Genomic DNA, 26562 nt, shown 5'->3' on the forward strand with positions numbered 1-26562 from the left:
AATTTGCATATTAGGCTTTTATTATATAGAATGATGGCCCATTTCTTGGAAGCAAATAATGCTTACTTCAATCTGTACTATTTTCTTACAAACATTCCACACTCAATCAATTACAAGACAGAATAGCAAACCTCAGCCAAAAGATGAAATTATATGAGAATACAATTATAAAACTCACAAAACTCAACATTTTATCAAATGTAAATTACAATTTTGAAAAAGTTTCAGGACAAATACCTTAAAAAGTACCACTATAAGTTAAATGGATTTCTTTAATAATTTCTCAAACCTTCAAAATGCCAATGCATACTGTAAATTTCAGAAGAGAGGAGGTTGCAGTTGACTAAAGATGGAAGCCTAAAGGAGTCTGCCCACAACTTGCAGGTAGCATCTGCAGACATATTTACACAAATGTTGGGAAACAGGACCTAAGGAGCTATGGGAAATATTTAAAATTATTTGACGTTATCTAATCACAAACTTTATATAGGACACTGGTGGGAAGGCTGCTGTACTAAAACTATACATTTTCTTAAAAAAGAATTTAAGTATAATTCTCAAAAAATGACTTTGAATTCTCAGGGGACCACAATTACAATTTGACAGCAGCACTGTTGTCTAATGGTAGACTAGAATGGACATAAATAAGCACCATAGCATATAAAACTACAACTTGACAAAATAAAGCAAACTACAAAGTTCCATTAAATACATGTAATAATCCACCAAAGTAAACACGACTACCAAGCAGCAAAAGGTATACTTGACAACCTTTGGTATCTGCTAAATTCCTGCTCTGTCACAAATCATACTGTGTAAGGAGCAAGCCAGCTATATAAACCTCAATACCATGTGACACAGTCTTATCCAAGCACAGAGAACAAGCTGATAAATTCAACCTTTGGAAGGGAGAGGTATCGCAAAAGTGACACCAGAGCAAGTCTTAAGAGAGAAAAAAATACACCAGGCAGAAAGTTAATTTTTGGGGGACAAGGAAATGTTTTGAATATCCTATATAATAAAAGGCTAATATGCAAATCAACCAAACAGGGGAATGACTCGATGCAGGAGCTGCCCCCTGGTGGTGAGTGTGCTCCCACTGTGGGAGCACTGCTCAACCAGAAGCTGGGCTCACAGCTGGCGAGTGCAGCGTCAGTGGCAGGAGCCTCTCTCACTTCCACAGCAGTGCTAAGGACCCGTTGGGGGATGTCCGCCTGCCAGGGATATTCTGCTGGGGAGTGGGCCTAAGCTGGCAGGTAGTCATCACCCAAGGGGTCCTGGACTGCAGGAGGGCAAAGACTGGGCTGAGGGACCTCCCCACTTCAGTGCACGAATGTCATGCACCGGGCCTCTAGTGGAATATAAGAAAGTAATGTGTAGGAGATAGGGGAGAGGAAAGCTAGTCAGATGAAAAAGCTGAATACAGAAGTTAGAGCTAATGATAGGACTATTCATTATTTTAGAGAAAATTCACACTGTTACTGAGCAACTGGATATGAGCAGTTTAGGGAAAAGGAGAACACAAAGCTAACTGTTGCTAACTAATGTAACTGAGCATGTAATTGTTCACTAATCACTATTTGGAACACAGAAAGAAAAGCAAACCTGAAGGATACAGTTACAAGGTCAGTATTATACATGCTTTGATATAAGCGTTTATGTTCATCACATGGCCAGAAAGCGTAAGCTCAGAAGAGAGGGTGGTCAGCGCACAAATAAGAGTGTGTGCCCAAGCAAGGCAGAGATAATCAGTCCTGCAGAAAAGCAGAGCATCCAGTCTCTAAGCTGGGTTTAGAACAACTCTCTGGGTCTTGTTGCAGGCCCACCCCAATGTTATCCTTAGAAAACTCTGAAGGATCATCCCTATTCCTTGTGAAAAACTGATTATGACAAGTACAATATAAGGATCATTTTATTTAAAAGTGTCGATATGTTTGACTTAATGTATTCATGAGAATTTAGCCTAAGAAAATGATTAAAAATCAAACTTATGTATAAACAGCAAAAATGAAAGGGATTTCCAGTGTTAGACTCTTGAGTTTACAGGTTCTCTGTTACACTTTTGTTAGGAGAATGTTTCTTAAGAGTTGAGATATATTCTTGGGGATCTAATTTTTCTATAAAACCTTTTAAGTTATTTTTCTTTATGGAAATAAAAACAAGAAAAGTTTAAGGCTATTCAGGATCATTTGAATGGCTTCATGACCTAGTACTGCCACATGATTTCAGTGTCCCAAGCCTTAGAGAACAGCAGTTATAACCACTTTGGAACTATGTGAGCATTTAAGTTAGCAGCCTTAAGTTATGTCTTAGTAACCATGGCTGCTTGACATCTGGCTAATTATCTCAGAAGAATTTTTAAATTATGCAATAAAATAATATTTTTCAGTAATGCTGATAATGCTTTTTTATCAATTGAGCATTTTAAATATCTAGGATATTTAGCCAATAGTTTTGTAATACAAACATATTGAATTAAGCTTTTATAAGGAATCAATGTCAATATGTTCTACGATGAAGACAAAATGAAATAAAAGAAAACTAAATTTATAATCAAGTTGTTGATACGTGAACAAATCATTTACAGACTCTATAGATTTCCTTCACTGGTGTGGCAGCAAGCTCTATACTGAAGTTAGAATTTTTTTTCAACATCTGCAAAAATTGAAAAATAAGTTCAGATGCTAATTCTGTTCCTAATTCCAGCTCTAAGTGATACTTAGGTAATTCAAGTTTCAATAGAATAGGAAGACTATAGCTAAGTAAGAAAGCTTATCAAGTGATACCTTAGTAAAATTGGGATTATAAGATTACTCACTGGAAAGTTTCAGTTAAGTAAGAGGTCTGATTTTCCTGAACTAGCAGATAAAGCATTCAAGTTATTAATAATTGTTTAAGTTTTGCAATTAGCATTCTCTATGTTTTATTAAACTATAGTTCATATTCTTTGCAAAGTCATCAACTATTCTTTCCTTTATTTACTGTTTTTATTCTGATACTAGTGGCCCATTGCCCGTATTCATGCACATTGAAAGGAAATTAATTAGAAGAAATAACATGATACAACAACAAAGACATGATATAAAAACCGGTAAATTGATTAAACTTATTCTAATATTTCTCTGTAGACCACGAAAGAGTAAAAAAACACTTTCAGAGTGCTTGACTGATTTCCCTTGTGATGAAGTATTTACAACTTTAACATTACACGGTCTTCGAACTCGAGAGAAAACATCATATAACTGATCATGTCCAAAAATGGGTTCAGGAAGGAATATTCCTACTCTGTCTAGACTGGCACCAGCGAGAGCTTTATATGTATCACGCATGTGCGAATCAACATTTATTTTTAAATTGCCAGAGTATGTCATATATACAGCCGATAGGTTGGTTGGTCGGATGGTCATACAGTCATATAGCCTTTTATAAATATTTAGCTAAACCTAGCACTGTATATGTATTTCAAAAAAATCTCTAAATCTTTGGAATATTTTACTGTCTTTTAGAACACAATTTTATATTTTAACCACGGTATTTCTCTTACGATATAACTGCTTCTTTTCAAAGAAACCCCTTTCTGCACCCAAATACAGTAGAAAATATATACTGAATGCTAACTACGACACAGTCTGAGAGTCAGGTAAGCATTAACTCATTTAATTCTAATTAGAATCCAATGGAATAGGTACCATATATAATAATGAAAGTGTAGTATGCTAATTAGCCTCAACATCCTTCTGAATGACCTTTTGGACAAAGCCAGGGCTGCGAGGGAAGCCCGGGTCCTGGGTGCCTGCCAGCAACCAGAGGGAAGCCCAGGTCCTGGGTACCAGAGGGAAGCTGATGCCAGCAGCTGGGAGAAGAAAGGCCTACTCTTGCATGAATTTCATGCATCAGGCCTCTAGTTAATTATAAATGAGGAATCTGAGGCATGAAAAAGTACCCTGATGTTATAAAGATATAGAGGCCTGGTGCACAAAATTCGTGCACGGGTAGTCTCTTTAGGCCTGGCCAGTGATCAGGGCCGATCAGGTTCCCCACCTCCCGGCCTCCCTTCCTCTTCCTTCCCTCACTCCCTCAGTACCCAACTGCCCCTGCTGATCACACACCATGTTCCGCACTGCCCCCTGGTGGTCAGTGCACGTCATAGCGAGCGATGGAACTCCTCCTGGTCGAACTCCCAAGGGGACAATTTGCTTATTAGCCTTGTATTATATAGGATTCCCCCCATGTATTCTCAGACATTTTAGTTTTGCTTTTCACATCTAGATTTCCAACATATCAGGAATTTGTTTTTATTTAAGGGGTGAAACAGCAATCTAAACATCTGTAAAGACAGACTAATTTATCAGCACTTAAGTAATTTATCTTTTCTTTAATAATTCATAATACCACTCCTATCACACATCAAATCCCTATAAAATAAATTTATGTTCGGGGGCTTTATAGTCTGTTCATTTCTGTTCTTGTTCATAACTTCAATATCACAGAATTTTATTGCTTCTCAAGAATGTTGATATCTGCAGAGTAGATATCATTACTTCTCAAATTTATGTTGGTTATTTTAAGGTTAACTTTTCAAATCCCACCAAACTTAGAGTTTTTAAAAAATATATTTGTATTGATTTGAGATAGTGACTTTAATGTGCTCAAGTTTATCAATTTAAATTTGAGCACATCAATTTAAAATCTTATATGATGTATACACATGTAGCTTCTTTAAAAATCTTCCATATGCTGTCATCTTTCAAAAGTTATAAAGTCTAAAGTTCTCTTTCACATCTGCAATTTATTTTTGTGTGTGGTGCAAGGCAGGTACCTTCTCCTCCCCAGCAAAAATAATACAACTGAATCTTCTCCCCTACTGATTACAATGCTATTTGTTTTTCTGAGCTCTTCCCCCCTCCCCCCAATTAGTCTATATCTGAGGCAAATACTGTGGCTCACCTACTAAAGCTACAGAATATGTCTTTGTACCGGATAAAGTAAATTCTCTTTTACCTGCTGGGATTTTAATTGGAATGACACCAAATTTACAAATTTACAGTAAAAGAAAACTGATAGATTTATGGTAATGTGCCTTCTAGTCATAAACACAATTATATATTTTATAATTTGAATTATACATGTCTTATTTTCTCCACTCAGGTCCCACATGTTTTTTTTTTATTTCTTCCTAGGGATTTTGTAGTTTGTGCTGTCATTTTAAATGGTGGGATTTTTTTTATTTTATTTAAATTTTGTTTGTCGCTGATATAGACATGCTTTGGTTTTTACATCTTAACTTTTTGAATCAACTTCATTGATGCCTAACTTATCTATGTAATTTAAGCTACCATTACAACAGAACAACCAGAACGACCAGTTGTTATGATGTGCACTGACCACCAGGGGGCAGAAGCTCAACACAGGGAGCGCCACTCAGCCAGAAACTGGGCTCATGGTTGGCAAGTGCAGCGGCGATGGCATGAGCCTTTCTCACTTCTGTGGTACCACTAAGGAGCAGCGAGCCAAGCAGTAAGGAGCGGAGCGGAGCAAGGGGTCCCGGACATCCTCCAATGGGTCCCAGACTGCGAGAGGGCACAGGTCAGGCTGAGGGACACGCACACCCCCAGTGCATAAATTTCGTGGACCAGGCCTCTAGTATATAACGAAATGCACAGATGTTATATACCGGTAATTCAATGAGTACTAAAAAATGTATACCTCCATATATCCATCATCCCAATCAAAGCATAGACTAATTCCATTATCTTATAAAGTTTCCTTGTGTCCCTTATAGTCAATCTGCTTTCCTTACCCCAGGCAATTATTGATCTGACATTTATCAAGGTAATTTTACCTGTTCTAGAAATTCATATAATTGAATATTATATGTACTCTTCTGTGCCCCCCCTTTTTATTTTTAGTTTCTAAGAATTTTTGTCAAAAACGTACTGCATTTTATCATATCTTTTTCCCTTTGCCCAGCTAGGGTTTTCACTTGGGTTTTGCTTTTTGGTTTTTTACTTAACTTTATTTTGGTGGTGCTATGAATTTAAGTTTTTAAATTATAATCTAGTCAAGATTTTTATATGTTTTTTTTTTTTCTTTCCCCTTTGGTGTGTTAATGTGATGAACTTCATTTACAGGTTTTCTAACATTTAATCATCTTTACATTCTTGAGGTAACCCTTATTAGTCATATTTTTTTATAACAAATACTAACATTTTATCTAAAACTTCCACACACACACACACACACACACGATTTTAAAGAATTAGAAGGTTCAGTTAGCAAGCATGCAACAATTACAGAATATGTATTCTTTTCAAGTACTCATGAAATTTTATAAAAATTGTTGATGTACTTAGACCTCAAAGCAATTGTTAACAAATTCCTAAGAATTTATATCTTATAAATCACATCCTTGGATTTTATTGCAATTCAGTTAGAAATATAACAGGAGGATAGCAACAGCTCCCAAATCTGAAGTTGTATATTTCTGAATTTATGAGATGAGGAACAACTCATAAAAATTAAGAAGTGCTTAGAAAAGAATGCTGAAAATACTACCTGTCAAAACTAGATACAGCAAAAATCCCATTTGGGAAACTTTAGATAGAATTTTAAATGTTTATTAGTGAAGAACTAAGTAAAAATTAATGAACTAAGTGTACAATGTAATGAATTAGAAAGAGAAAGGTAATTAAGTTGAGAAACAATGGAAAAAATATAATTGGAGCAACTAAACCAAGGCTGCCAAGTTGAAAAACTTTGCCAAGATTGGTGGAGGAAAAGATTATAGATGTATTAGAAATAAAGAAGGGTATGACTACAGCAAATAGATTTTGAAACTAAGAACAGCAAGTTTTTTTTTAATCTTTAACTTAAAAGAGGAAAAGACAATTTCTAGTAAAATAAGCTATCAGGATTGGCTTAAGAAGAAGAAACTTAACTAGATTGTAATTTAAAATCTTAAATTCATTAGAAATCTACCTATACAAAAAAAAAAGTAAAAATCCAAACCCAGATGAAAACTTCAAATGGCCAAATTCTATAAAACATGAGGAGTAAGTAATTCCAATCATAATACAAAATGTTATAGAAAAAAACCGCAAAAAATCATTTTGCAAGTCAATTGTAATCTTGATACCTCCAATGGGATAGGTATTATGAGAAGGGGAAATGTATAGTCCACATCTCAGATGGCAATAAAAATTTTAGATAATGAAGATAGCGAACCTAAGGTCTCTAAGAAGCAAAGATGGTGATGAAGAATATTAAAAGGGATACACCAACATCAGCAGGATCACATTCCTTCAATAAAGGAAAGCAACTGGTTTTCTGATAATCAGAAGCAATCAGAGCAAAATATAAAAATCTCATCCTGGGAATGTCCATGTCCAAGACGATTAAATGATATGTTCTGAAATTGGTATATGGGGTGGGAGTCAAGTTCAAAGGAACAGTTTCCTTTTTAAAGAATGCTGTAAGACTATCTTTGGAGCCTCCCTTTTCTTTTTTAAAGATTGAGTGGTACACTAATAAATGAGTTTGAAATGTGACATAAATTATGTTTAATATACAGATTTTAAAACATTTGCTAATTTTGTAGCTTCATGTGATTAGTATCCAAAGGTTACAGATAATTAAATCAAAAATAATTAAAAACAAAACAAAACAAAACAAAAAACTTTTGCCGAAACCGGTTTGGCTCAGTGGATAGATCGTCGGTCTGCGGACTGAAAGGTCCCAGGTTTGATTCCAGTCAAGGGCATGTTACATTGGTTGCGGGCACATCCCCTGTAGGGGGTGTGCAAGAGGCAGCTGGTCGATGTTTCTCTCTCATCAACGTTTCTAGCTCTCTATCTCTCTCCCTTCCTCTCTGTAAAATATTAATAAGATATATTTTTAAAAATAAAAATAAAAAATAAAATAAAAAATAAAAAAATTTTAAGTTTTTACTCTCCCTTACCAGCAAGTTCATTTTGAATTTATATATTAGGCTTATGGAGATATTTATTCTCTACCAACTCATTTTGTGTTTTCTAATTCCTATGCATTTTTCTTTATTTTTTTCTCCTTTCCCACCTCTACTAAAATTATCAAATTTTCTTCATTTACACCCCTTCATCCCCACTGACTTGGGAGTTACACATTCTGTTATCCTTAAGACATTTTTCATGAGAAACTTTAATCAGTAGTTACTGATAGTAGCCTATTTTAAAAAGCCATAATAAAGGAATTTAAAAAGACAATCTCACAAGGATGGGGGGAAAGAACAAGGAGGAAACAAGCAAAATTTTGATAACTGGAAAATGGATGGATGAGTACTAACTATGAACTTCTAAGAGAGACTATGAATTCTAGGCTAACTGTAGGTAAATGTCCTGTTTTATAGGACAGAATCCTCAAAAGGTTAAGTAACAGCTCCAGTCATAGCAGGAACTGAGGGGAAGGAGATAAAATAGGCAGGATTGGGTGAGAGATACTTGAGAGGCATTTAGATCCTTAGATGGGTAACTGCCTCTCTCCAGAGAACTAAATATTTATTCTTGGCAGAGGGTGAAACACTCTCCCTAGACTAGAAGATGGCCTGAGTACCATTAGGAGAAGCGAGGAGTAATGAAAATGAGCATACTGCATGCTAAAAGTACACTCTTCAACCCTTCTCCTGGGTTCTGGCTCCCAAAAATACTAGCAGCCAGACCTTTACCTATTTAGTCATACTGAGACTCCTCTCTGGGGTACCTGACCAACCCCAAAAGGGAAAATGTACACATACTAATATTGAGAGTTTACCAACAAACAGCCCACTCAGATCACTCTCCAGTGAAACTGAAAGGAGACAAAGCTTCACCCACATGCTTCATTTCCCATCAGCTTGCTAGAATAGACCCTTACCTTCTTAACCTAGTACAACTTTACCTGAGAGAAAAATGCGAAAACAGAAAAATGCAACTACAAGAAATTTGAGACTATCCAGAGGAAAAAACATAGTGTAAAAATCGTCAATATACAGAGAGAAATAAGAGAAGATATAGCCTCACTGAAGCAAGAGCAGCATCCTGTTGTACAAAGGGAACATTGATTAAAAGAGCTCTTAAATAGCTTGACAGGAGTGGGGATGGGGAAAGGGACCAACATGAGGGTTGGAAGATAAAATAAGAGGAAATCTCTAAGAAAGTAAATAAAAAACAAAGATGAAAATTAATATAGAAAAGTGAAGAAAACTGAAGGACCAACTCAGGAGGTTCAATGTCCAAACAGAACTTTCCAGAAAGACATCAGAGATAATGGAAGGCAGAGGAGAGGAGGGTTTATCAAAGAAATCAAGAAATATCCCTGGAACTGAAAGATAGGAATTTCCAGATTGAAAGGACCCATCAAGACCCCAGGACAATGGATGAAAACACACCAAAATCAAGACCAATGGCTGTGAAACCTCAGAATGCTGAAGACAAAGGGCCTAAAATCTCCAGGGGGGAAAAACCAAGTCATATGGAAAATAATCAGAATACCTTTGGTTTTTCAACAGTAACACTGTAAGTGAAGTCAACAGACCAATGCCTTCATAACTCCAGGAAAAAAAAATTATTTACAACCCAGAATTCTATTTCCTAGGGTAAATTGAAGGTATTATTTCTGAACGTTCAACATAACCAAATATTTACCCCACATACACAAGAAAAGTCCTGAAGAGTATTTCATCAAAAGGAGAGAGCACAAAACAAGAGTATGAGATTTATTAACAAAGGAGAGAAGTGAAGAGGGATCCAGATTGACTGCTGTGTACTAAGAGTAGAGAGGCAACCAATGGAAATTAGAGCAGGTTCAAAAACATGAAGCCAAGAGTAATGCTGGGTTTCTCCCTGAAGTTAACATATAATACATCTTAAAAGACAATGGGGAAAAAAAAAAAAAAAAAAAAGGACAATGGAGTATGACTTTCACTAATGAGTCCAACAATTATCATGGTAAATGGTTTTATTATCCTATATAATAAAAGCCTAATATGCTAAGTCTCTGATCATGTGGTCAGCCGTTCAACCAATCAAAGCACAATATGCTAAGACCACTCAACCACTTACTATGATGTGCACTGACCACTAGGGGACAGATGCTCCAACCAGTAGGTTAGCTGCTGCTGGGGTCTGGCTAATCAGGACTGAGTGAGATGGGCTGGACATGCCCTGGAGCCCTCCTCATGGTCCCTCCCTGGCCAGCCAACCTCCCACATCTCTCCCTGGCTCTGACTGTGCACTGGTGGGGTCCCTTGGCCTGGCCTGTGCCCTCTTGTAATCCAGGACCCCTCAGGGGATGTTGGAGAGCAGGTTTAAGCCAGATCCTGCAGGCCAGGCTGAGGAACCCCACTGGTGCACAAATTAGTGCACCAGGCCTCTAGTAAAATAAAGAATAGCCTGGTACCTCTCTCTCCTATTAAAAAAAAAAAATTTTTTTTTCATTTGTTTCATAGGAAGGGAGAAATAAACATCAACGATGAGAAAGAATCATTGGCAGCCCCCTGCACGCCCCACTGGGGATCAAGCCGGCAACCCGAGCATGTGCCCTGACCAGGAATCGAATAGTGACCTCCTGGTTCACAGGTTGACATTCTATCACCCAGTCATGCCGACACTCTATCACCCAGCCATGCCAGCCAGGCTAGTCCCTCTCCTTTAACAACATCCTAACAAGAGATTTCTGATCCCCAGATTGCAATGCAAAAGGGAATCCTGATTAGAAGAATTCCCAAATATTAATACACATTTATATATGTATGAATGTATTTCTTTAGACCACATGTGTCAAACACAAGGCCCGCGGGCCAAATCCGTCCCGCCAGGCCTTGCAATGTGGCCCGCACCGCGCTGTCATCACTGCACTCCGCTGCGTTTCCATCACAATGACTGTTTATGACAGTTCAGTAAACCATTCGGCCCGCGATTTAGGCTGGATTTTAGATTTTGGCCCCTTCTCTGATTGAGTTCGACACCCCTACTTTAGACCAATGCTGTCCAATGGAAGTAGGATGCAAACCACATATATAATTATAAATTTTCTATTAGCCACATTTTAAAAGTAGAATAAGAAAATAGGTAAAATTGTTTTAATAATGTTATTAATTCATCCCAATATGCCAAAATTATCATTTTAATGTCAAATCAGTATTAAAGATGGAAATAATTTACATTCTATTTTATAGACTAAGTATTATACTTGCAGCCTATCTTGATTTGAACTAGCTACATTTCAAGTGTTCAATAGTCACATTTGTCTAGTGGCCAGATAGCAGTAATAGTGATTACATTCTAGAAAGTATATTAGGTAGAAGGATGCAGACGATCTGAAGGAGACTTTTCATTATTTGTTCCTTTTGAACTTTGTACTATATGCATTTATTACCTATTTTTAAAAATGAATACATTCCCTAAGTAAGTATAAAAGTGTAAATGTCCTACTTCTAGAAATCTATGTATGTGTATAATGACGAATAAATAGTTATTTGCTGCAGCACTATTTTTAATACCACAAGACTGGAAATACTAACCTAAGTGTCCATCAATAGAAGACTGATGAAATAGTAGTATACTATAGACACTCACACAAAAGGATACTGTGCAATCAAAAGAAAAAGTAAAAAGTATGAACATAAAATAATTTACAAGATGCATTATTAAGTAACATACATATATGGCCACTTGTACTAAAAGCTAACATATGGAGAAAGTTTGCTCAGACATGCATAAAATCTCTGGAATAATTCATAAAAACCTAGTAATGCTACTTGTGTTTGAAATGGCAATTGAATGGCAAGCGGCAGGCTGACACACTGACTGACACACACACACACACACACACACACACACAATCTCTTTTGGACCTTTTACAATACTATTGTATGTATGCAAATTGTCCTCTCAACCAGGAGTTCGACCAGGGGACAGGGCCAGCCAGCCAACCGCCTGAGGCACCTCCCCATTTTTGGACCCACCCTCAATTGGCCCCCTCAACCCGATTAAAGGTGGGGCCAGACAGCCAACTGCCCATGGCCCCTCCCCTGGCCAGCCCTGCCCCAATTGGCCCTGATTGAGTGGGCTGGCCGGACCCCACCCATGCACGAATTCATGCACTGGGCCTCTAGTAATACATACTTGTAAAAAACAAAAACAAAATACCCACTCTTTATACTTAGCTGGTATTTTGCTTTTTATTGACCCTGCTTGATGTTTAAAGTTCATCTATTAATATAAAGATTAGCATTTTTCTAGTTTCTCCAAAGAGTTTGAGGCTTTTTTCCCCAGCAGAGGCCATAGATGTTTCAATGACATCAGAACAGTTTTTACATAAACATATAATTTTAGCATACAGTTCTTAGAGTTTTGTCTCCCTTCCCCGAATGGCATTACAACCCCATCCCCTGCTACTGAATTCTTTATCTAGTAATTTCCCTAAGACTACCTTTTCCTGAACACTGACTTTTCTAAGTTTATTATTCTTAGGGACTTTTCTTTCCCTCTCTAGATCAGACATATATAAAAGAAAACAAGTCTAACATTTTATCCAACATTTATAGCTGAAGAGCCTTATCTGTGTCTGTTCTAGTATGCCTATGTGATTTTAAGAAATCTAGAGAATAGTCAATAATGGCATAGACTGAAGAAAGTATTATGATAACTGAGAAAAGGCTGCTAAACTTGGCAGTTCAGAATTCACTGATGACTTCCGAAAGGAAAAAAAAAAAAACTACACAAAGTCCAAGTCTAGAAAAAAAAGGAAGTGATTAAGTATAGAAAGCAAATGTAATTTCAAATATAAAATACCCCCAAAATACCTATATGAATTTTTACTTTAAGAGGAAAATCAAGTTAGATACTGCAACATAAAACACTTGAAATGTGATGGTTCTGCCTTCACAAAGAACACCGCAAGTACCACCAGAAATAGTATAAAATCATTATTAGATTTTTGGCAATCCATAAGCATGTTATCATACAAGGTAGAGAAAAAAGATTACTTATGATCTGAATTTTTACAAGTTTTTTTCATCAAAGAAATCATTACAATAGAAAGGATTAAAAAATAAAAATACATTAAAAGCCATTTTAAAAAAAAAATAGATTTTTCCATTTTCACTATTAACTATACTTTTTCCAAAGTTATAAGTTAGTAAAGAAACACACTGCCAATTGGAAATCTAAGTTGACCCTGTGGAGAACAATGGCTAATGTGTCTTTTAAACAAAAGCAAATAGAAAAATTAATGTGTTCAAGAAACTAGAAACACCCATCAGAAAGGATATATGCACCCCTATGTTCATAATGGCACTATTCACCATAGCTAAGATTTGGAAACAGCCTAAATGCCCATCAGCAGATGAGTGGATTAGAAAACTATGGTACATTTATACAATGGAATATTACGCTGCTATAAAAAAGAATTCTTACTATTTGCAGCAGCAATTCTTACTATTTGGATGGAATTGGAGAGCATTGTACTAAGTGAAATAAGCCAGGCAATGAAAGAAAAATACCACATGATCTCACTCATTTATGGAAAATAAAAAACATTTTAACTTGATGAACAAAAAGATAGATGCAGAGGCAGTAAAGTATCGAACAGACTGTCAAATTACAGCAGGAAGGCTGAGGAGTATTGGGGGAGGGGGAAGGGAGAAGAGATCAACAGAAGGAATTGTATGCATGCAGATAAGCACAGCCAATGGACGCAAGACACTGGTGGGATGGGATGTGAGCATGCGACAGGGAGGTAGGAGAGGTTGGGGAAGGTCAATGGGGGAAAAAGGAGATATATGTACTACTATTTGTAATACTTTAAAATTAAAATTAAATAATAAATAAATAAATAATCATGTGTTCAATTTTGTGAGCTGCTAAATCTAATGTTAGAGCTTGAATTTAATCCTAAAATTGGTCTTGGTTCAGTGAACGCCATATTATATAGGCACTGCCAGGGAAGAAAACTACCGTATTTTTCGGACCATAAGACGCACTGGACCATAAGACGCACCAGTTTTTAGAGAAGGGAAATGAAGAAAAAAAGATTCTGAAACAAATAGTGTCCTAAAATATTTTATGTGCATTAAAACCCAACATCACAGTCATAAACACATGTAATCAACCCTGTAAAGTAAACAGCAGCATTTAGAACCATTTTAGAGCCGGGCAAGCACACAGAGACCACACAGAGCTGGGCAAGTAAAAAAACTTTTTTTTTAAAAGTATATGTGTAGGCTATATTTGGACCATAAGACGCAGGGACTTTTCCCCCCCACTTCTGGGGGGAAAAAAGTGCGTCTTATGGTCCGAAAAATACGGTACCTGTTTTTTAGTTGCGTTATATTCCTTTTACCTTTCATGAATCTAGAGTTCTATAATCATCTTGTAAACATAAATTTACATACTAATTTATCATTCCCAAATTATAAAAAGTCATCCATCAGACTACACAGGCCCAGACTCAAATTGCACGAATATTCAGTACTCCAACTGACCTTCAAATTCCTAAGTCTGTCTTGACCCTCTGCTTAACAACAATTTAGATCCAGGTCAAGTGTATACAGCTCTCAAAGTGTAAAAGTGCAATCAAAACAAAGTCTAAAAGCACTGTCCAAAAGAACCTTCTATTAGATTAAAATTACAGTTAAATTAACATTCATTTCCTCAGTCACAGTTGCCTTATTCCAAGTGCTAAATAGCCACATTTGGCCAATGGCTACCACATTGGACAGTGCAGGTACATAGCAAACATTTTCCCTTAAGATCTATTATTCCTCAGTGGAGTTTCCAACAGGTAAGAATGACAGGAAAACTAAGCAGGCAGGGTTTCAGCACCCATCTATTCCCCTTACATTTTGAAATTCTGCATGTATGTTTGCTGTTTTAATGAGCCTGACAGATGCTGTTGTGTGCATAAGTGTGTGTGTGCTCTAAGTTTGAAAATTAGTGATATAGAGCAGAAATGGTCAATATGCAAACCTCAGACCAAAGCTGGAGCCCCCTCATATTTAAACAATTTATAAAGAAAATTTTAACTAGCTAGTTTACATGAACTATCTAACTACCTGTCTATGAAGTAAACTTGGGGGAATGAGGAGGGGAAACTTGGTCTAAACTTGGAAAATTTGCATTCACTGCCACAGATAAAGCATCTTCAGTAAAAAAAAAAGAAAAAAAAAAGTTTCCACAGTTCATTCAAATCAAAGGAGAAAGAAAGCTCATTGGCCAAGTTTCCACTACACCAGTGGTCAGCAAACCGTGGCTCTCGAGCCACAGTTTGCCGCTCTGTTGACTACTGAGTTTGCCGACTACTCACTACACCATTTATCAAGAGTTCACTCTGTGAACTTTGCAAATCAGATTCCCCATTTCACATTTTGTAATGAAGGATGCAATTAAGGAGCATTTGCTAGTATTTCCTTAATATTTACAATACCTTAACTATTTTCTGTAAAATTTTTGGAAGAAGCTTAAGCAGCATATGAGAATGTAATTTAAACAAAGGCAAATTACAAGATCACAGATTTACTATACTACTACCTCAGGTCAAGTCTTTAATTAAAATCTAGAACTTCTAGTGGCTCCTCCAAAATTATTCATTCCTGAGTACTTTGAACATGAAACTATACCCTCCACCCTAAAAGGGAAGATAGTAGAGGTAGGACACTGCACATTGTTAAAGAAAATATAGCTTTTCAAGTGCAAACTGGACGTGTACTGAACGGATTGCAACTAAAGTCTACACTCACTTTCCATTGCTCTAGTCTTGAGGCCAAAGTATTCCATATTTTGAAAAATTTCAGAACTATCTGGAAAAATTAGTAACAATTTCATAGTAAAATCGCACATTTTAGTAAGAATGAAATCATTAGGATTTCTGTTCTCTTAGAAGTATAAAGCTAAAAATTTAATTTACTGGACATATGTCCTATTAGTGTGGCTCAGTTACATCTGAAAAGAACCTAATGAGCTAAAGGAGAACCACTCATGCTCTAGTATAGGGGTGTCGAACTCAATCAGAGAAGGGTCAAAATCTAAAATCCAGCCTAAATCGCGGGCCGAATGGTTTACTGAACAGTCATAAACTGTCATTGTGATGGAAACGCAGCGGAGTGCAGTGATGACAGCGCGGTGCGGGCCACATTGCAAGGCCTGGCGGGACGGAATTGGCCCGAGGGCCTTGTGTTTGACACATGTGCTCTAGTAAGACAAGTATTGTAGTTAAGTCACAGAATTACCCTAATCATTCTGGCTATCTCACCAAGCCAGGGGCAGTGTCTAAATCCACCTGGCTTGGCAAAATTATATTCTCCATACATGAAATTACTGAAATTTAAGCTGAAAGCTATTCATGAGATATATATATTCAGAATCAGCATTGAAATATATCCTAACTGAATACATCACAATTATACCAATCTACAGGAAGGATCAAATTAATGAAAGGCAAGCAATAAGCCTCAAACTGGGCAGTTTTAAAACAAAAAAGATGGATTACTTTTGTACTACTAGCTAAAAAACAAAACAAAATCCTGTTGTTTATTTTTTTTAAAGAAAGTCAAGGCTATATATTATAAACATTACCAATTAATATTTGGTGGAGTAGATTGTTTACAAAGTAACTCTGAGATAGAAAGGAGGATCAAAAAATATTATCAAAGCTAATACTGAGAAGTCACATGTAAGAGGAAAGAAGCCCTTAACAGACAGACTATCCTAGCTACTGTCCACGTTAGTTTGGTCCTGGAAATCTCTAGCACACTATTTCAAAGCCTGAATGAAAAGTTTTACATGACATCCTTATAGATGACAAAAAGAATGGCTTACTCTGAAGAAAGGTTTGGTATGGGGTGCTAAGCCATTTAAATCACATTTCTTTACTACTAGCTTAGCATGAAAGGCTTTTTATTAGCCTGTAACATGGCATACTGAATGGCAAACCAAATGAAAAACACTACAAGTACTCTGCTTGCAAGTACTGTGGTTTTTCCATGAAATAGTCATTCAATATAGTTCAGTGCTTTACCCCTTTAAGAAGAACTGTTAATCATCCTGAATGACTAGAGTATATTATGTAGATTACTGCACTCTCATAAAGAGTTCCCCAAACATGACTTAAGCTAATTGATGAACATGCATTACTACACTTTCAGGTCTGGTCCTGCACTGAATGGTCCCAGACATGCTAGATAGGCTTTGAATATTTGTTTTTGTGTCTTGTAGATTAAGTCTACCGTCTTTACCAGGTTGTTATCTGTTTGTTTGTTTTTTTTCAGTGGGTAACAGTGGGTAACAGTTCCCCATCCTCCCACCCCCGCTCCCACCACACTTTCCTTAACCTTCCCCATTACTCACAATCTACTTTCTAATCTATTGTGGATTTAGAAGCCAGATAGCTTTCCTTGCTAGAAATATCGGAAATAAATGCCAATAGGTTCTGATTAAGGGTCTCAATGGCTCTCCCGTGACTAAAGCTTTAATATATATGGACTTGGACAATTTGAATACCCCAGGTCTTCTTTGCTTAGTTTCTTACTCTCAAGTGGATTTTATAATAGGTCAAAGATAAGAACATAGGCAAATCATTTGGATTAGAAAGAAAACTGAAAACCATAACTAAAACAGAACAAAAGATGATTTGGGAGGACCCTTATGTCTGAGGCAATGTTCTAGGTACTTTCATCATGATCATTTAACCCTTATAATAATCATAAGAGGTAGCTGTTACCTCCATTTTCAGTTAGAAAACCAAGGCTCCGGAATTAATTTGCCTCAGACAGTAACTGAGAAACCAATTACTAGCTTAGCTATCTCTCTCCAAAACCCATGGCCTTCCCACTACATGATACTGCAGCCCAATTCTTATTTTTGGATTAGCTAATTGTCTCTATACTTTAATTCTGATGCTTTTATTGGAACCAGACTCATTCAAGTTTGCTTTCCCTAACCAGTTCCTATAACTAAAGAACAAACAAATGAATAAACAAAGGCCAAATTAAGCTTAACTCTACAAGTGTTCATCTGCTCAGAAACAAATATGTTTGTAAAAGACGGCCATTATCTTCAATTTGTACGGTGTGTGCAAATATGGTAATGTTTCCACCCCCCCATACACTGACAGTTCTCAGTGACAATGAGTTAACACTTGACATCTTCTTTAATGCTGTCCTCTACATTACACAAAGCACTGCAAGCATATTTAGAAATTGTCTCAGTAATGCGTTACATGTTCCCTCAATTTGCAATAACATGATTTTCTTACTCTAAACACTGGAGGACAGGCAAAGAGATATGAGGAACTTCTTTTCTAATTTTACAAAGGAACAGGGATAATATACTAGTTCCCTGTTAGGTATTTTACAGCCTAGTTCAGGGCCTGGCACACATCAAAGACTATTTGTTTAATAAATGCATAACGGCACTCTTCTGAATGGGGTTTTGAAATCATCTTCTTTCACATTTTCTGACATACCCTTACAATACTTAGTGGAAAACATCTGTCCTCTTACAGAAACTAAGAGCTTAAAAATGGCTCTTCTACTTACATCAAAGACAAGAAATCTAAGATATACATGCTCCCTCTGGACTATAAAAATGACTCTTGTCCCAAGAATATGAATAAACCTCCATCTGCCAAACTGCATACAGTTTTTAGATGCATTATAAATACACCTGTATAGCAAAGCTGCTAAAAACACAGTCTTTGCAGTCCTAAAATATAAAACCAGAAGAATCAAAACCAAACAAAAAAAAGCATTCAGACCTTTATAAAAAGACACAACTGAAAATATTTGCAAAATGTAAAAACTCAACAGGTCTATATGATCAGCAGGTTATGCAGCTAAACTGAGTGGTTTTCATCCCCAATGTAAAGTAGTAAGATTATAGCAATATAATTCTAATATTTACAAAATGAAAATAAAAAGGGGATCTTTTGCCATCTTTCGGTAGAAAAACCTTTGTTTCTATTAAAAAGATTTCTGCTGAAATATAAAACATCCCCAAATTCCTAGTTGAGTGTTAAAACACATACCAAGCCTGACAAACCACGAACAACAGGAAATTACCCTGCACAGTTTCTTACAAGACTATTATTTTATGAATTTACAGACTGTGTAAAGATCTGACCACTTATGAATAGGTACATGTAAGTTACAAGCTTGAAAAAGCAAACTTTTCTGAACATCTACAATGTTAATTCACTTTAGAAGGTATAGTTATAAAGTATAAAAACAGAGCTCTAAGAGCAATTTCTTACTAAAACAAGCTTGGAAATTTGATGTTTCCAATCACATTACATTAATTAAAACTGGCCAATGAACAACTTTAAAGTCAATTAATTGTAATATTAAGGGTGTAAGTGGTACTCACCTTAAAATGTCCACAAGACTCTAACTATTCTTAATTGCCAACAATAACTAATTTTACGGCAAAAACCAAGAAACTTTAAAATCAGTGTTACTTTCTGAATTGAATAAAAATGTTTGCTAAATGATCTTTTGGTGGAGGAAAGTATATAGATATCCTGGATGGTTTTCTTAAAGCAAATAAGAAATTCCTCACACTGTGGTACACTTATGAAATCCATTTCATATTATTTCTCCGATTTCTGTGTTATATTTGCTTATTTATTTATTCACACTAAAACTCCTCAAACTTCATTTAACTAACTGATTAACTCTTCAATGTGAGAGAAACACTTTTTAAGGTGGGTCAAAGCTAGAACAAGTGTATCTGCAGAGTAATAGCCAATTTATTATCTTATTAGGCTCCAATAAAACACCCTTGCAATCCGTGGTACACGTTCAATTCATATGGAATCAGAAGAGAGGAAATGAAAAGGATCTAGGAATATAGAATCATTTAGAATTCTGAAAAGAATTCAAATTTCAAGGACCATTTTTTAAAAAGATGGAATTGGAAGTTTGCGTGATCATTTCCTTATTAACCATTACCTTTCATGTGCCATTTAACACACCAGAATTTAAAATATTCCCAACATAACATGCAAGACATGACAGAAGGAAAATGCTACTTCCAATGTCGTTTACCTGGAGTTGGCTGTTTCAAAGGTTTAGATGACCACAAACCCGTAGTTATTTAGCTAAAAGGGTCAAGAGGAAGGAATAACAAAACCAACCTAGGAGAGCTGTTTTTCCTTTGTTTAGGATCAAAAGGAAACCATTAACCACCTAAGGATTAAGTAAGTAAAAGACACCAAGACCCAACCCAAGGACAGGATCCCCCCCAGGAAGAGAACAAAACAACTCAAGTTGCATATTTTCAAACCAAGTTTGAAATCCGTGAAATCCTTTAGCATGCTTCCTAAAGGCGTGCGAGAAAACCCAACAGGCTCCACACACGGGAACTTTCACAAGTGAGGGGAGAAGGGCCGCCTGCCCGTTCGGGCGAGAGGACCCTGGGCACTTCGGAACCCCAAGACAGAGAATGGCCAACAAAGGTTACGGGACCAGAAAGCAAGTGGGAGCAAAGTGCCGCCCGCTCCGAACGCGGCTCCCCCGCGAGTCCTAACCCAGAGCTGTCTCTCCGGCTTTGAAAATCAGGACCACGAACTAATCAACTGTTCGCCACGGAGGAGAAGGGCCTCCGCGGACCCCGAGCCGTGTAGGGCCGGCCGGCGGGCAGCTCCGGGCGCCGACCCCTTCCTTCCCTTTGGCCGGCCCAGCCCCGCGTCCCCGCACCCCGAGGGCCGGGCGCCCCGCCGCCTCGACCTGGCCACACCTCAGCCCCAGCCCCCGGGGCGGCGAGGCGACGCGGAGCCTCCAGGACCCGAGCCCGACACAAACACAGCCCTAGCCCCAGGGGCCCGCCGGGCTCCGCCGCCTTACCTGGACCGAGGCTCCGGGTCCCGCCCCGTCGGAGCCGGGGGTCCGGGACCTTTTGTTCCTTCCTCTTCCGAACGGGATGAGGGGCTGAGAGGGGAGAGGGGAATGGGAGATTGGAGGCGGAACTGAAAACACTCTTGCAGCAGCCGCCCGGCCTCCCGCCCCGCCTCCCCAGCTAGTGCCCGGCCCGCGGCCCCGGCGCGAGGGGAGGGAGGGAGGGGACGCGGGCCCGGACGCCGCCCGCGAGAGAGAAGGAGGGGGTGGGGACGCGCGTCCCGCCGCCGCCGCCCCTCCTCCCCTCAGGCGCGCGCCCGCATCCTTCCAACCCCGGGGCCGCCCGGGCGACCGAGCCCTCCCCGCCGCGCCCGCCCGCCCGCCAGCCCACCTCCGCTTCCGCCCCGCGCCCTCCGCCGCCGGCCGCAGAGGCGCGGCGCACCCACCTCCGGGAGGCTCGCTCGGAGCTCGCGGGCTGCTGGCTGGGAGCTGTTCCTCCGCCGCCGCGGCCGCGCGGTAGACCCGCCTCCCACCCCAGGCCGCGAGCCCCGCCGATTCGCCGACGCAGCCCCGGGGCTGGCACCCTGCCGCCTGCTGATTGGCGCCCCCGGCCGCCCGTTAGGGCGCGAGGCACGCCGGCCGCTCGCAGCCCTCGGTGCGCACGGAAGACGGGACGAGCTGAGGAGGGAAGGCAGGAGGCCGAGCTCCGGAGCAGCAGGGCCGGGGCGCGAGCGGAGCTTCGAGAGTCCCGGCCACTACCTCCCCGCCTCCTTCTCCCCCCGCCCCCCTGTCCTCCCACCCCGGCCCGCCCTGCCCTCTCGGCCCGACCGGCGGCGCGCGCGACCAATCAGCGCGCGAGGTGGCCGGGGTGTGAGCCGCGCGTCGGGAGCCTCGAATCGGAAGGGAGACGACGCTCCCTGATTGGTCCCGCCTCCCCCGTAGAGCGTGAGGCGAGGCGGGGCCCGGCAGGCGGCGGCAGCGGGCGAGGTGGGGTGGGACGCCCCCGGTTTCGGTTGATTTCGTCTCCCGGGAGCTCCCAGGAGAGGCTGTGGGAAGGGACGGAGGGGAAGGAAGCACGTATCTGCCGCGGTGGGGGAATCAGCCCCGGGATCGCCCGTCCGTCCCTCTGCCTCGGCCTTGGCTCCCCTTCTCGGTCTCTCCACCGCCATTGGGTGGGGCCTGCGAGGGCCGCCGCTGGGCCCACCTTTCCTAATCAAGCTGGGAAGGGGCAAGTGCGCATCCCCTAGGAAGCACCGAGCCCGCCTGGAGGACAGGACGAGCCAGGGGCCGGAGGATGGTTCCGCCGGAGCCGCGGTACTGAATCCACTCCGGGCGCGCCCATAGCGAAGGAGCGGGCGAGTGGGCGGGGCCCCCGTGGAGATGAATGGGGGCGGGGTCCTATATGTAAATAAGCCCCTAAGGAGGGGGTCATCCCTCACAAGGGGTCTTAGGGCCAGGGTGAGGGATGCCAGGTTTAACTGGAATCTTGGTTCTCTCTTCAGTAAAAAAAAAAAAAAAAAAAAAAAAAATGCAGCTAACCAATGCATGCTGTGGACGACCCTTGTGAAGTCTGGAAAAATAAGCCCGATGCCCCTTAATTGCCGGATTCTCTTTCTCTCCATTTCTCCGCTGTGGAGGTGATGTGGGTAAGCCCCCAGCCCTAAGTACTAGAGAGCTGCTTGCTGACCAAAACTGGTGGGGGCATACCTGCATTCCGGTAACTTCGCTTTCACCCTAGGGACACCCAAATCTCTGCTGAAATATTGAACCCAACTAATTTAACCACATCAAGTATTTATTAAGCACTTAGTGCGTTGGGCAGGGAGCACCACAGAACTAAAGTAAAAAAGAAAGTTAGGTCTCACACAGGTAGTTGGTGGCAGAGACAAGGCAGTTTTCTTGGCTCCCAGTAAAGCGCTCCATTTCATGTGCTCCTTCATGAATTTCCTGTGGCGACTTAAGCAGGAGAGAGGCGCTGACCATGTAAATCAGTATACAAGAAGTCCCAAATGACCATTCCAAACAGTAAGAGTACTTGAAGTGTATGCTTTCTTTTCAGCTAGGAAGGCTTCTCCAAGGAAGGTGTCTTGTGGGGTGATAATTTGGCCATTCCCTGAGTCTTACAGGTTTTCTAGATGTCCTTTCAAAATCTTCATGTCCACCATCTCCCTCCTCGAACATAGAAGAACTCTTCTCACCGAAAAGTTGGAGATAGGCAAATTGTAGTTTTTAGTTCTACTCTGTTCCAAATCTGATCTTCGGCAAGTGGAGCTCACCTGCAATGATAGCTATTCAAATGTAGTTGTGTGGTGATGAAAGAAAATAGTAAATATCACAGGGCTTTGGAGTTCAAAGAAAATTAATAATTGTTAACATTTCTTCCCTTCGGTTGCCTTCATGTATTTATGCTAAGATAAACTTAGCAGAAATTCCTCAAAAGTTGACCTCCATTTTTTGGGCGTTTTCTTCCATTGTCAGCTTAGAGGCAGCTCTACTCACCTACTTTTTAAAACAGCTTGTGAAAGAGACCCAGGAAGCCAACTGATGGAACTGATCCATCTCCTAAGCCTCTGCTTCCATATCCCAGAGCCACCAGGGAGGATGGTCTAGGCCAGGGCAAAAACTCTTCAATTTAGAAGTAGGAAGGCTGTTTCTGGTTTTTGGTCCTTCCTGATGATCCAAGCCAACCATTTTAATATGACATGGCCTATTAAAAGCTACCCTGGGCCTGGCAGACATGGCTCAGTGGTTGATTGTCAATTGAGGAGGTCACATTTCAGTTCCGGACAGGACACATGCCAGGTTGCAGGTTTGATCCTCAGTAGGGGGTGTGCAGGAAGCAGCTGATTAATGATTCTCATCGTTGATGTTTTCCTCTTCCTTCCTCTGAAATCAATAAAAACTAAAAAAAAAATAAAGCTACTCTGGGTCACACAAATATTTTCTCCTATGTGACCAGGGTATACATTTATTTGAGTGTTCATTTAGGTGATGGGGGATGCCTGAGCTGGCTGGGATTCCAGAAGAATCTGCTATGGGAGTTAGGGTACAATTAAAGAGTACAGTAATTCAGTAGATGATATGCTTGAAGTTTAAGACCATCTTCCCAAAGTGTCAGACTTTTGAGTCCCTAACTTCCATTCTGGAATCCTTTTAGGATCTGTGAGATTGAAGAAATGGGAGGAGGGCAGTCTGGCTACCAATGCAGTGCCCATAGGTTTTGAAATGGGAACATGCCTACTCTCCCCTCTGCTAGAAATGTGTCTAAACCAAAATGGGTCAAGACAGAAACTGAAGGCAGATGGAGAAGGATTGCCGTGGCAACAATCAACTGGGAATCCCTTAGGGTACTTCAAGACCTATCATCAGTAGATTCCTATTGCATAAATTATATTAAGTGAGTCTTATTTTTATGTGAATGAACACTAAATTAACCCTTCATTACTCATGACACTGCAAAATCAATGAAATTAAAATCAATTCAGAATCAATTTAAATGTAGTTAAATGTACTAGGAAGACATAAGAAAATGGTAATGGTGGTTGCTTCTGGAATGAGAACTTGGAAGTCGTGAGTGGAAAACTTAAATTTCATCATTATTTCTTCTGTAGTTTGAATTTTTAAAAATATCCATGTGTTGATTTTTCAAAAGATACAACTCATAATCCATCTCTCTGACGAGATCTGGAAAGCCTTTCCTGGATGATATACATATGACTTTGCTTTGATTAACCTTGACGTGTTAGTTTAGTCTTGAGAAGGTTTTTAGCTTTCTCATGTATGTATGTTTTGTCTCCCCATTTAGATTGTACATTCCTGAGGGATAAGGAAAGCATCTCATTCCCAGTTGTCTTCCCACACCCTTACCAAAAGACTAAGTATTATAATTGAAGTGAAATACAGCATTTGTATAGCATTCTGTGTGTATCGTAGGTCCATAAGCATTCACAGCTTTGCCCCATCCTTTCAGTTTGTAGTTGATCTCAGTACAGCCATTGAGCATCTCTTCAACATCTGATCTCTGTATTTGCTTATCCTGGTAGAGCTAAGTTGCATTGAGCATTGCTACATCTTGAGGAAACATCCAGTTATTTGCAACTGAAAGGACACTGATTACATGAAATAACCTAAGAAAAATTGTAAAGAACAAAACTTGTGGGGTTACTTTTGTTGTAAATAATGGTAGAAAAGACTCAATACCAGCTGGATTTTTATCTCAATACAATGAAATTTTATGTTTTAAAAGAATTTGTATTAAAGGTGTGTACATCTGCCTACACATATATACACATACACATTCTTTATTCACATGCTAGCTTTTGTTAAAAATGAAAATTAACATCTGATGGAGACAAGAATAAAGCATATACAAGAAAAAAGGATCCAACAAGTATTTATCGGTATCTGTTATCTTTTTAATCATAAAAGCAATGGTTGATTATGATGGAAATTACTATTCTATGCTAAAATGACTCAAGAAAACAAATCATTAATTATGGAGAGGGCACAGGAGATCAGCCGGCCCCCCCGCCCCTGTTTGGGCCAGTTGGCTGGCTGCAGTGCGCATCATAATGACCTGTAGTTCCAGTCACTTGGCTTTTATGTATATACAAGGGGCCAGTGCATGAATTTATGTATCTTGAGAGGAACTGTGGGCCCAGAGGCTGCAGTGGGCACATGGGTGGGTCTTGGCCCATCCTCTGCATCCCATCCTGGCCCCGCCTGTTGTGAGCCCCGGTCCCCTAAAACCTTAACCCAAGAGAAGAGCCCCTCTTCCACTGCCACTGCTCCCATGTGCTGTTGGTGCCAGCCCCGCTCACATCCACTGATGGCACAGAGCAGTTGGGGCCAGCACAGCAGCAGGTATGAGTGGGGACAGTGCCGTCAGTGGGTGCAAGCTGTGGCTGCTGCCCCAATCACCCCTCAGGAGCAGGGGGAGATGGAGAAGTCCTGAGGGGCAATCAGGGCTGGCACCTGCTGGTAGCAACAAGTGATCAGGACTGTTGCAGGTACAAGCAGCAGCTTCAGTGCTGGCTACATGTGTGAGCGGGGCTGGCGCTGGCAGCAGGTGTGAGCGCCGGCACAGGAGCAAAGAATTTTCAGTAACCACCAGAGGCTTGCCTCTATGACAGAGACTGGTGCCCAGCCTTGGTCTGGTGCCTCCACTCACCTGCTCCACCATCCCACTGCAGCCATTGCCTGCCATGTTCCATGCATATCCCCCTGGTGGTCAGTGCACATTATAGCGACCAGTTGTTTGGTTGTTTGCCATTAGGTCTATTTGCATATTAGGCTTTTATTATATAGGATAGATTGTCTGTGTGTGACAATATTGATTGAGCCAGACTGCTGGTAGGCAGGATAAGTGTGTGAAGGTATAATACTCTTGGGAAATTTCAAGCTTATTAGCATAATTGTTCTAATGAATACTGAAGACGTTATTGAACATAACTGACTAGAGTAGACAATAGATGCATAATCAGTGTCCTGATGATTGAGTTAATGAGCCCCAAATGTTTGTACTGTTATGAAAAAGACATTTTGCTGAGGGAGACTAACTATTGTGATACCTGATGATTGACCAAAATATAATTAATGGTGGGAGAAAGCCAATTATTACTGGGTCCTAAAGACTTCGGTGCTGTATTTCAAGGGGTAAATTACATAGCTACATAGAGGTTTCATTTCAGCTCTTCCTTGCCTTCATACAATTACGGACC

General features: G+C 40.0%; 1 protein-coding gene and 1 long non-coding RNA gene across 7 annotated transcripts in view; one reads left to right on the forward strand and one right to left on the reverse strand.

Annotated features, from left to right (window-relative positions):
- SMAD2 (SMAD family member 2) overlaps positions 1-21570 on the reverse strand; it is a 57903-nt gene extending 36333 nt beyond the window's left edge. For 4 of the 6 annotated variants that reach the window (XM_036417632.2, XM_036417634.2, XM_036417633.2 and 1 more), the window contains exons 1-2: positions 21289-21570; positions 20852-20935 (exon numbers count right to left, since the gene is read on the reverse strand). The gene's annotated coding sequence lies outside the window, so the exon portion shown is untranslated. Of the gene's footprint in view, positions 1-20851; positions 20936-21233; positions 21253-21288 lie in introns of those variants that run through there. The other 2 variants (XM_036417630.2, XM_036417631.2) reach the window with 2 other exon arrangements.
- Positions 21571-21729: 159 nt separating this feature from the next.
- Positions 21730-25214, forward strand: LOC123651557. The gene is made up of 2 exons (XR_006740350.1): positions 21730-22156; positions 22902-25214. It is a non-coding gene; the product is annotated as an uncharacterized LOC123651557 (long non-coding RNA).
- The last annotated feature ends 1348 nt before the right edge of the window (positions 25215-26562 follow it).

Source organism: Pipistrellus kuhlii, unplaced genomic scaffold, assembly GCF_014108245.1.
Source record: "Pipistrellus kuhlii isolate mPipKuh1 unplaced genomic scaffold, mPipKuh1.p scaffold_m20_p_6, whole genome shotgun sequence".
In the NCBI taxonomy this organism is placed as follows: Eukaryota; Metazoa; Chordata; class Mammalia; order Chiroptera; family Vespertilionidae; genus Pipistrellus; species Pipistrellus kuhlii.